This window comes from Apium graveolens, chromosome 11 (genome assembly GCF_009905375.1).
Source record: "Apium graveolens cultivar Ventura chromosome 11, ASM990537v1, whole genome shotgun sequence".
In the NCBI taxonomy this organism is placed as follows: Eukaryota; Viridiplantae; Streptophyta; class Magnoliopsida; order Apiales; family Apiaceae; genus Apium; species Apium graveolens.
Genome location: NC_133657.1, coordinates 65426848 through 65438501, shown reverse-complemented (window position 1 = coordinate 65438501; position 11654 = coordinate 65426848). Strand labels below are relative to the sequence as shown.

Sequence of the window (11654 nt, the reverse complement as noted above, 5' to 3'; positions counted from 1 at the left end):
TCATCATAACAGGATGTACTAGGTTTTGGAGCCTGAATCTAGTTAATTTGTTATAGTTCATGACCTTTAATCATAGAATGTGAATTATATAAACATGACTTTACAAAACATGATACAATGGTCAAATACTGTTTTTAGCATGCAGATATCAACTTTGTATCTTTGAGATGACAACATAGTTTATTAAAATTACTACCAGACATTGGCAATATCATTAAAAATCAAGTTCTTAAGGGTACTTGTGATTTGATTACAAAACTCCTTATAAACCGTGTCTCTAAGAATCATTTGTACTGACTGTAGTAACCAGCAAATTATATCACACTATAAGCAACATGTAATTCTCAACTAGTACAATACTGATAAATGAACAGAGTATAGATACATTGCAGTTTTCAAGAATTTAAACCCATGACATCTAGAAATTACACAGAGATTAGAGAAAGCTAGTACATTCTACTTTTTTACTCATACAATGCTTTTCGATCTGTGTCAAGCGACTTTAATAGAGACTATCACCATTACATTCTACAACCAGTTACACACACAATTCATAATACATATTCTATTACATGAAATTGAGCTTCAAATATAACAAATGATACTCAATTCTACCAGCTAAAAGCGAATATATCTATTTTTTTAAACATGTTATCATATCCAGTGTACTAATTGTCAAGTAAACATTTGCAAGTGATCTTAGTAAGTATCAATATGATTGATTTCTAACTGGTATATGAATGAGCTATGTTCAATATAGCTACTTAAATGTGTGAAAGGCTTTTAAATAAACAGATATTGTAATGTGTACCTTGGAGCTGATGATGAATTTAAATTTTCAAACCTTAAAGATCTGATCAGTTACAGTTCTCACAAGTCAGTCAGCCAGCAAATTTCTTTGTTAATCTTTTCCAGTTCGCTTTGTTAGTGTGAGGGCCAGGTTGAGCACTGCTTGTAGTTGTGTAGTCACATGACTCTCAGGATAATATAATAGCTTCTCTGCAACTGTTTTATCAGTTCTAAATGTATAATAGAATGTGTATGTGCACAGAATTGAGGCACTTCCTGTTTATGCTCACCTGTTTGCAGAATTATCATTTCTGGGAATAAAATCAAATGCATTTACCTGTTTCCTTTAAGAATTCTGTAGTGTAATCTAGCTCCAAGCATAGAACTTTTAATATATCTAGATTGCATGAATAATATCTAAATTTTCACCATAAATATTCATTTCTGGTTCTAGTAAGTTCTGGTCAATATCAATGCTAGAGACAATTATTTAGTACTAAAGAGATTACAGGAGAGGTAGGTGCAAAGCCTATACCAGCAAACATTTGGTTGAGATTTTTATTAAGTAGTTAATTTATTTTTTGAAAAGTAGTATGTAGTGTAAAGATGATTTCCACAGAGATAATCATTAGATATAAATCAAGTTACCATGGGGAAATCACAGTTTTACCACTGCAGTTTTGTGAACTAATATATCAGGGAAGTTTAGGCATACCTGTATGATTTGGAATGAAATAATACTATACTTACAAGAATTGCAGACCTTGAGTTTTCGGACACAATATAATTATAAAACTCTAATGCTCTCTAGTACTCTTGATTTCCATGTACTTGCACAGCGTAGTCTACAAACGTTCAACTCTAGCAGGCAACTGTGTTATTACTAATTTTGATAATACACTTCAACTACAAGAACTAGACAAATACAATTTATAACTTCTAAAACATACCCATTGTAGATAATTATGAGATGAATAATAAGTTATAAGAGAGAAGGTTACAAACAGATTTAGCTTTCCAAGGTCTACAGAATGAGCAAAAGACTATCAAATCCTGCAAGTTCCATTTCTTCTGAACTTTTACCAACATTACAGCATAAATTATAGTTTAGAACAACTCCTTTAATGGGATCAACACCAAGTTATCTTTTAGACCACAGCTTTGTAGCAAGATTAGCAATCTGGGACAGATCAGAATAATTTTTGAAGCAGATAGTAACTTTGACTGCACTTGTTTTAGCAGTTCTACATATGTAATATGTGTGTGTGTGCAGAGGTTAAGCACTTTCTAACATCACAAATCATGTACATAAATCTTGATGACCAAATAAGCTACTATATTAGCTACTAAAATAACATTTAGATATTATTGTAATACATTTACTAAGATCATCTATTATATTCATAGTATTTATTTCAGGAAAAATCTATCACATTGAACAATCAATAGATAAACCAGCTCCATGGATGCACCTACCAAGGTTTTAATATTTCTTGAATCCATGCTGTTGTGCAAGACATGCCTGTACCATAACAAGACTAAGTCAAATTGACAGCTCTAAGTAAGTTGTATGATAATCTAAGTTTGCATTTTGTATTGTATTACTTAAGTTTGTAAAAGTGTAAATAGACTAGACTGAAGTATTTTTCTGTAAACAGTCTCAAGCCTAAAAAAAACTCTGGAAGAAGATCATGCCTCAGAGACAATGTGAAGAAACTTAGAGTTGAATAAATCTGTTTTGGGAAAAATATTCTAAGTCAAGAAATCTACAAGTCACAGATTAAGTCTTATAGAGAAATCATTCGAGAACTCCAAAATGACTTATCGAAAAGTCAAGAATGGCTTATATAGATGTCTCATAGATATTGAAAAGTCAAATGAAGATATGAAGATTGAAGATATCGACAAGTAATTTCTGCAATAAAGAACTCAGAGATATCGACAAGTCAAATTTAAGATGTGAAGATTGGAGATATCGACAAGTCAAATTATCATTAGAGATCTCAGAGATATCGACAAGTCAATATACCTATAGAGATCTCAGAGATATCGACAAGTCTCGACAAGTCTTTTCTACATGCAGAAATCAGAGATCTCGACAAGCCAAATCCTATTATAGAGAACTCAGAGACTTCGATAAGTAAAAACAACTATAGAGTAATAAGAGATCTCGATAAGTCATTATACTTATCAATATGTCGAGTTCTCTATATAACAAACTGGAGATCTCGATATAAAAATCAAGTACAAAATGCAGACCAGTTAAGGATCCAAGATTATCAATCAACAAATAAATCAATCACTGATTTGAAAAGTATACAAAAAGCAGCTTGAAGAGTACAAAATCAAAGGCCAAGATTAACTGACAAAGTAAAGTCACAGACATGCACGATTTGCAAAGATACACTAAGCCAGAAATAGAAAGTTTTAGTTAACTTAAAGTAGGGTTTAGTACATGTTATTGCATGTTGTGTAAAACCTGTGTTTACTATTAAGTAAATACTGGATGCTTTGTTTTAGGAGTAACAAATAGATCTAAAATTCTTGTAACTCTCTCAAGAAAGAAGCTGAGTTCTTTATCAAAAAGAACCCAGAAATTTGTAGTAAGACATACTTGATTTTAATATAAAATTAAGTGAGTTTTGAAGATAGTGTGTTAATGTGCATGTTTTATTATTTCTGTTTAAAACACTTTATCTCTACAAGTTAGATTACTTTGTTCACCACATCCATAACAGTTCAAAAAACTTAAAAATAATCCAAAACACATTCACCCCCCTCTGTGTTGTATTCATTACCTAACACATGCAAATGACCCAGCGTGAGGTTAAACGATATGGATTAAATGATTTCAGATTGAATCATAATTAGGAACAAGGTGTGTGCATTTATATTTCCAAACAGAAGTGCTTAGTAGCAAATGAACAACACAAAGGGGGAAAGTATAGACTAACGAAAGATTGCATTCTGATTTGGTGAGCGTCCATTTAATCTGAACTAAATTCGAGTAAAATAATAATGATCTACATTAAATGGTATGCAAACTAAGCCAAATATTAGTTAATTAACATCAGACACATGCTCTTGACAACAGATATTAGAAAACTTAATTAAAATTTGGACCACATAATTCATGTATAGCACTGAAAGACCAGGAAGCATAGTATGTCCATGTAAGAGCATAGATTTCAAATCCTAGTTTTGATCTACTCGTAAAGTAAGCAAGCAAGCTAGACACATTATTCCATTTCATATCACTCAAGTACAATCAGTTTAATCAAGAGAACTTCATGTAGTAATTCTAGTATCATGTTTTCAGAATAAGTCATTCTTAGTGAGATGTAAAATTGTTTAGAGAAATGTGTGAGCACAGATATTTACTATAAATATGACAATAGAGATTTTATCAGAACAATGGAACTAAATTCTATCCTTCTTTTTACATATGTGTGCATATATAGTCCTTATTCTTATTTCAAGCAGATTAGTAGTAGACCATATGGCATATGATATTTAGTGACTTGCATATACCATAATGTGTATGATAACAAGAGATCTGATATTTAAGCATAATATCATTGTGAAGATATTAGAGTGTAATGTTAAACTGGTTGGAATTAGGCCAGTGCTTGCAGGTCAAAAGCAAGTGAGCAAATATGACAAGCACATAAACAACATTTCTCCTGAAAAAGAACTGTGATTTTTAATAACAAATTGCAACTTAGTCCATGTATAATAACTAGAGATATCCTTACAAAAGTCCCCTTTTAAGTCAAGTGTCTTAGCTATGCATTTCAAAATGATAGATAATGAGTAAGGCATACCATTTGTTGACACTAGGGAAACCTAATGAGACAACCTAGATACCGGATTGAATTTGCAGAGAACAACTTGCACTTAAAGTTAATGCAGAACCAAGAACAAATTTTTGTTGACTATAGATATTGTGTTTCAATGAGTGTATGTGTTTAGGAAGATTGGTAGACAAACACACATAGAGTCAGTTTTATATAAGACAGATAAGTTCAGGTTTCAAAGAGTTACAAATTGTATCTTACTATTTAGAATATTTTTACCTTAACCTTGCTAGCGTTCTTGACTCAAATAAGTGCAAATAGGACAGGCAAATGTCAATCAATCACTTATCATTCATCTGCACTTATTGTGTCTTTCCAATAAATTTGTAATCTAACTAGTTAACCCAACCATCATAGTATCGGTAATCAACTACCCTTTTAAGCAACCATTTTACACAAATATCGTTTTTAACCAACCTTGCATTTTTTTTGAGTGAACATCACCAGCCAGCAGGATATGTTTTAAACAGACAAACAAGTTAAACATTGCAGATAATTCAAAATCATGTAATATAGTCTCATTGGTGAGTTAAGTAAAGAACCTACCAGAAACATATATCATATAATTACACAAATAAATAATCACTGACCAGTGACTGATTTTACGCATAATTTAGCACACAATTCAAGTGACAAATAGCTAAAAATCTCTATCACTTATTTATATCTAGAATTCCTACTATCTCATAGATGATAATCATCATTTTGAGAGTTCCTAGAAAATGAGTACCTTAGCCTATAGTCGTGAACCTCATAGGACTCACCTTGCTTTAGCTCGAGCTCTGCCAAGTTTTGATGAATTTGGGTCATGAGTTGACTCGTTGATATGCTTCGTGGCATAATTAGATTGTCAACACTGTATATTCAATGCTCTGTGAAGCTTTTATTCTTGATGACCCTTAATCAATTTATCCTGCAAAACATCATCTTAAAACTTTAAGGGTTAGGTTTAGACAAGTATAAGAAACTTAACATAAGTAATATCATGCTTATGTACTTTTGATTTCGAGTTGTATCAATAATCTATTGAGGAGATCATTGATTAATCACATCGAAATCATTTGTTTTGACCAACCCAACATTGTTTTTTCATCAATTACTCAAGTATCGACAAAGAAAAGGAGAGAGATCGAATCATTTGAGTAGAGACAGCACTAAAATAATCCGGGATTCTGAATTTTGATCGGAGAAAGAACAGAGAACTCAGATGGAGATTGGGTTTTTCTTTTAGAAATTGGTTTGGGTTAAAATCAGTTTGAGGTGGGCTTAATGATAAAATTAGTTGGGTCTTTTGAAAATATCTTGGACTATTGTATATACATATATCCAAGTATAATTTGCTATAAGAGAATAGAGTTATGGGCTGAAAATATTTTATATTGGGCCTAATATAATTCTTCTGTTGGGATGGTAAAAATATTCAATATATATACATTTTTTGTAAAAATATTTTTCTGGATCAAATAAGTAATATATATAGATATATAATGTAATTATTTTATGAAATATATATATATCATATTTATTTTTGTGACAATAAATTCCAAGCACTTAAGAATCTCATGGAATAATAATATTCACTCGATTAGGTTTATTTTCCCGGTAAATCTGAGCTATTTAAGTTCTCTTTAAACCCGATCAATAAATTTCTTTATTGATGAATCTGAGTTTTAAAAAATCTTAATAACTTGATCGAGAAAATATCCTTTTCATGAAACGGCTTATAAACCTTGAATATTCTTATATATATATATATACTTATAATTATTTATCTGAACCATTCACTTTATAAATTCCAACATTCCTAAATCTAAATGGAGTTTAGTGAATCTTTCGGAATTTAATGGTTTTATGAATATGTCAGCGAGATTGAACTCAGTATCAATATGAGTCATTTTTATATTGCCTTTATTGACATGATCACGTAAAAAATGATGTCTCATATCTATATGTTTAGATCTTGAATGTAATACGGGATTTTTGCTAAGATCAATAGCACTTGTATCATCACATAAGATTGAGATCACATCAAATTTTATATTGTAGTCAGCGAGTGTTTGCTTCATCCACCGTATTTGTGCACAACATTTTGCGGCTGCTATATATTTAGCCTCAGTTGTTGAGATGGATACATAATTTTGTTTCTTTGAAAACCAAGAAACTAAACAACCACCGAGAAACTGACAAGTACCACTTGTACTTTTTCTGTCGACTAAATGCCCGACATAGTCCAAATCAAAAAAATATACTAAGTCAAATTGTATTTCTTTTGGATATCAAAGACCAACATCAGTGGTTCCTTTAAGATATATCAATATCCTTTTTAGTACAGATAAATGAGATTCTTTTGGTGCTACTTGAAATCTAGCACACTTACAAACACTATATTGAATATCGTGATGACTTGTAGTTATATAGAGCAAGCTACCAATCATTTCCGGATATTTCTTTGTGTCTACAGGAATTCCTTTCGGATCTTCTGTTAATTTATCGGATGTATACATAGAAGTAGAGATGGGTTTGGTATTATCCATTTCAAATTTTTTTCAACATCTCTTTACAATACTTGGATCTAGAGATATGGATGTCTTCATCAGATTGCCTTGTTTGCAATCCCAAAAAGAAATTTAATTCTCCCATCATACTCATTTAGAATTCTTTACTCATATTTTCAGAGAATTCTTTACGTAGTGCATCATTTGTTGAACTAAAGATGATTTCATCTACGTATATTTGTATGAGCAATATATCATCTTTATCTTGCCTCGTAAATAAGGTTTTATCGGTCGTTCCCATTTTAAATTTATTTTCTAGAAGGAACTTGCTCAACCTTTCATACCACGCTCTTGGGGCTTGTTTTAATCCATATAGAGCTTTATATAATTTATAGACATAATCGGGATGTGTTGCATTTTTAAAACCGGGAGGTTGATATACATATACTTCCTCTTCCAAAATCCCGTTTAAGAATATGGATTTCACATCCATTTGATAGACTTTGAATTTTTTTGACATGGTAAGCCAATAGCATTCGAATTGATTCAATTCTTGCTACCGGTGTATATGTTTCATCAAAGTCTATACCTTCCATTTGGGTATATCCTTGTGCAACTAATCTTACTTTATTTCGGACTACCATTCTGTTTTCGTCTAATTTATTTCAAAATACCCATTTTGTACCAATTATAGAGGTATCATGAGGATATGGGACAAGTTCCCATATTTTACTACGAGTAAATTCGAGTAATTCCTCTTGCATTATAGAGATCCAATCCTCGTCTAATAAAGTCTCTTTCGTGGTCTTAGGTTATATTCGAGATAGAAAACTAAGATGATTCACAACGTTTTGAACTTATGATCGCGTTTGAACTCCCTTCCTTAAGTCTCCAATCACATTATCTAATGGATGACTATTTAAAGTGGGAATTGCTTAGGGAAGTTCATCTTCCTTTTCGTCCAATTCTAATGGATTTTTATGAACGGGAGTCCCGAGATCCATATTTTCAAATTATCGAATGACTTTTTCAATGTCATCTTGTTCGACATTTTCATTTCGATAAGATCTTTATATTTTGCGGGTGGTTTACTTTCATCAAATGCAACATTCATTGATTCTTCCACCACAAGAGATTTTAGATTAAACACTCAATAAGCTTTACTATTATTTGAGTATCCAAGAAATATACCTTCGTCCGATTTAGGATCAAACTTTATAAGGTAATCTTTTGAATTTAATATGAAACATTTGCTTCCGAATACTCGAAAGTAGCTTAATTTCAGAGTTTTGCCAAAATAGAGCTCGTAAGGAGTCTTTTGCTTTATAGGTCGTAGCAAAACCCGATTAAGAATATGGAAAGCTGTTGACATAGCCTCGGCCTAAAAATATTTAGGTCGATGATATTTATGTAGCATTGAGCTAGCCATTTCTTGAAGTGTTCTATATTTCCGTTCAACTATTTTATTCGATTATGGAGTGTATGGAGCAAAAACATTATGTGTGATGCCATGTTCATCACAAAAGTTGGTGAAATTAGAACTCTCAAATTCTTTATCATGATCAGTCCTTATATAGAATATGGTTTTATTTAGTTTATTTTAAATCCTTTTACATAAAGAAGAGAATGATTCAAAAGCATCACTTTTTGCTTTGAGAATTTCCGTCCTTGTAAATCGTGAATAGTCATCCACAACTACCAACGTATATGAACGACCTCCGAGACTTTGTATAGAAAACGGACCAATAATGTAACACCCCCAAATCCGGGGTCGGGGATTCGGGTTGTCACGAGTTCCATTTCCTTTATTAATACTTAATCTTAACAGTCAACCAACTACTGAGTATTATGACCCCACAATATACATACACACACACCACAAGTTATAGTCTCAGAGATGAATATCAAAAATAACACAAGTCATTTTATTCCACAATTATAAACCGTTACACCTTAAAAGGGTTTCTCACACCACAAGTTATAATCTCAGAGATGAATATCAAAAATAACACAAGTCATTTTATTCCACAATTATAAACTGTTACACCTTAAAAGAATTTCTGAATAAATTTACATTTCTTTGCCATTATTACAATTCATAAAGATACATAAGTCTGGTACATCAAAAGTTGAAAGCCTAGCCTATTGGTAGTTCCTACCTCAGCTACAGCGACATCAACGCCTATAGGAAACTGCGGAACGTTTCCTATCCGCTCGCAAATTGGGAGCTTGGTCCTGTTCATCTTGTCTGTCTGTTGTTGTGTGATGAAAGAAGAAAGCAAGGGTGAGCAACAAGCCCACCGAAATAATATGTATAATAATTAACAATATATGAGCATTCTCATAGTACTCATGAAAGTCTTGGTCAAGAAGAAATGAACCAAGTTGATATCTTAACGTGACCAAGTCGCAAAATATTCAGTATACATATACCTATATACTTTTCACAATCTTTGAAATCCTCTGACATGTATAATATACACAGAGTTCCAGTTTATAAATGTATAAAAATATCGTTGCAAGGTGATCTCATATATCTAACCTTGTCTCAACGTTTTTCTGAAAATTTTTGACATGCACAAGATAATCATTTACTAGATATAAGTTTAAAAGATGAAGTTACAAGATACTCCAATATACTTATATCTTTTCCGAATACTACTTGAACTACCACCGTTCAATGTATAAATAGTTCATCCCATAGATTAAGCTACAAGACAAAACTTGTATAGAATCAATCTTTGAAATATCATCAAAATGAAATGAAGTTATGAGATACTTCATTTGATGAAAACATCATTTTGAAAACTCGACCCTGCCAACACTCAACAATCTCCCAGCCGTAGCCTTTCTATCGAAGTGCTCTGGGTAGTGTTGCAGAAATATCCAATTGGATGATGAACTCATTACCGGAGTTTACCGCGCCAGGAAGACCACTCACGATGATCAGTCGCAGTAGTGCAACCCCACCATTTTCTACATGTAGAGGAGAACCTGTCGGATTTAGTTGTCAACCGAACACTGGACTCCTAAGGAATGGACCGTCTTAACGGAACTTCCAGGCCATTTGGGCCAATATAATAAGGCTGGGCCGGCGCCACTCGACCACTTACGCCACTCCTAGTTCAGATGAAATCCATGACTCTGAAACGTAAAGCTTGTCCCCCCTTTCCCCAAGTAGAAACTTGTTGATACAGCTCCACCAAGAAGTCGTATCTAGTTGGAAAGGAAAACTCACCGATATTTCCCAGGCGGTGCCTGTTAATGGATTAACTTGTTCCAAGAATTTTACTTCCCGAGTGTTGGGTAAGTAATCAAAAACTCTTTTATCAAAACAACAACCTTGTTGCGAATATAAAATACACCACAGAGCCGGATCCCTCAGGTTTTGAGCGAGTATTTAAATCCCCTTCGAAAGGAAGAACTTAAATATAAAAAAATGAGTTTTGCGATCCGCCCTAACCTTTAAAAATCATTTTGAAGACTCGAAAACATTTTTAAGAATGTTTGGAGTAATGTTGATTTAGTAAAATAAATTAGTCTCGATATATTAGAAAATATCTGAATATTATTATTTCAATAATATTCCCATAAGGGTGATCTTTATAAAAATAATCGAGGTAGGAGTTTTAAAACTCATAATTGAAATGAATATTAAATAACCAAAGATATACTTATACGAAAGTAGGATCTTTATTTGAATAATCAAAAATGAGTTTGATTATCGACACATTATTCTTTAATAAAAGAAAAGAATAATAATTAGTAAATAATCGGAGTCATAGGTCCTCGAATGAATATTCAAATAATATTCATCAATAAAATAGAGGGAGTCATAAGCCCGCGAATGAATATTCAAAATAATATTCATTAATAAAATAAAGTTATCGAATAAACCTTATTAGATTCATAGTTTTGAAAACTATATCTATATATATATATAAATATATATATAATATACTCGGGAACATCGACTCCCGGTTTTAGAAAATGTTCACCTTTGGGTCCCCTATACTAAGGGTATACGCAACTACTGCTTATCTCTAGCATAGGTATTATGCAACTTATAAGCAATTGAATCAACAATATATATCAAGATTACGAAATAGACATGCATATATACTATATCACATGCTCCAATATATCGCAAGATTTGCTAATTAACCACCATGCATCTATCACAAGATAATGCATATACATATGTATACATCACAACAACAGTATAACGGGTAGAAAACTTGCCTGAGTGTTCCCGGATAAACTTAAGCTTAGAGTGGGTCCAATAACCTATGAACAATAACATAAGTCAGAATTAAACCCCGATCGCTTAAGAAACTAGACTTTAACCAATTGAACCCTAACGTTCGCTTATGATCACTCCTACGCTTAACGAATCACATAAGTCGTTCGAGTACCCCCGGCTCCACCATTTTTAATAAATTAACCATTAAGAATTTTAAGGCGATTCTTTCGCGAGTACTCTACAAACTGCCTAATCCACTTTAAATAATTG

The 11654-nt window shown here is 32.3% G+C and overlaps 1 long non-coding RNA gene across 1 annotated transcript; it reads right to left on the bottom strand.

The window, feature by feature from the left end:
* Nucleotides 1–338: 338 nt before the first annotated feature.
* Nucleotides 339–5919, bottom strand: LOC141697631 (uncharacterized). Its single transcript, XR_012564790.1, has 2 exons — nt 5411–5919; nt 339–2311 (listed from the first exon to the last, which is right to left on the bottom strand). It is a non-coding gene; the product is annotated as an uncharacterized LOC141697631 (long non-coding RNA).
* Between the last annotated feature and the right edge of the window lie 5735 nt (nt 5920–11654).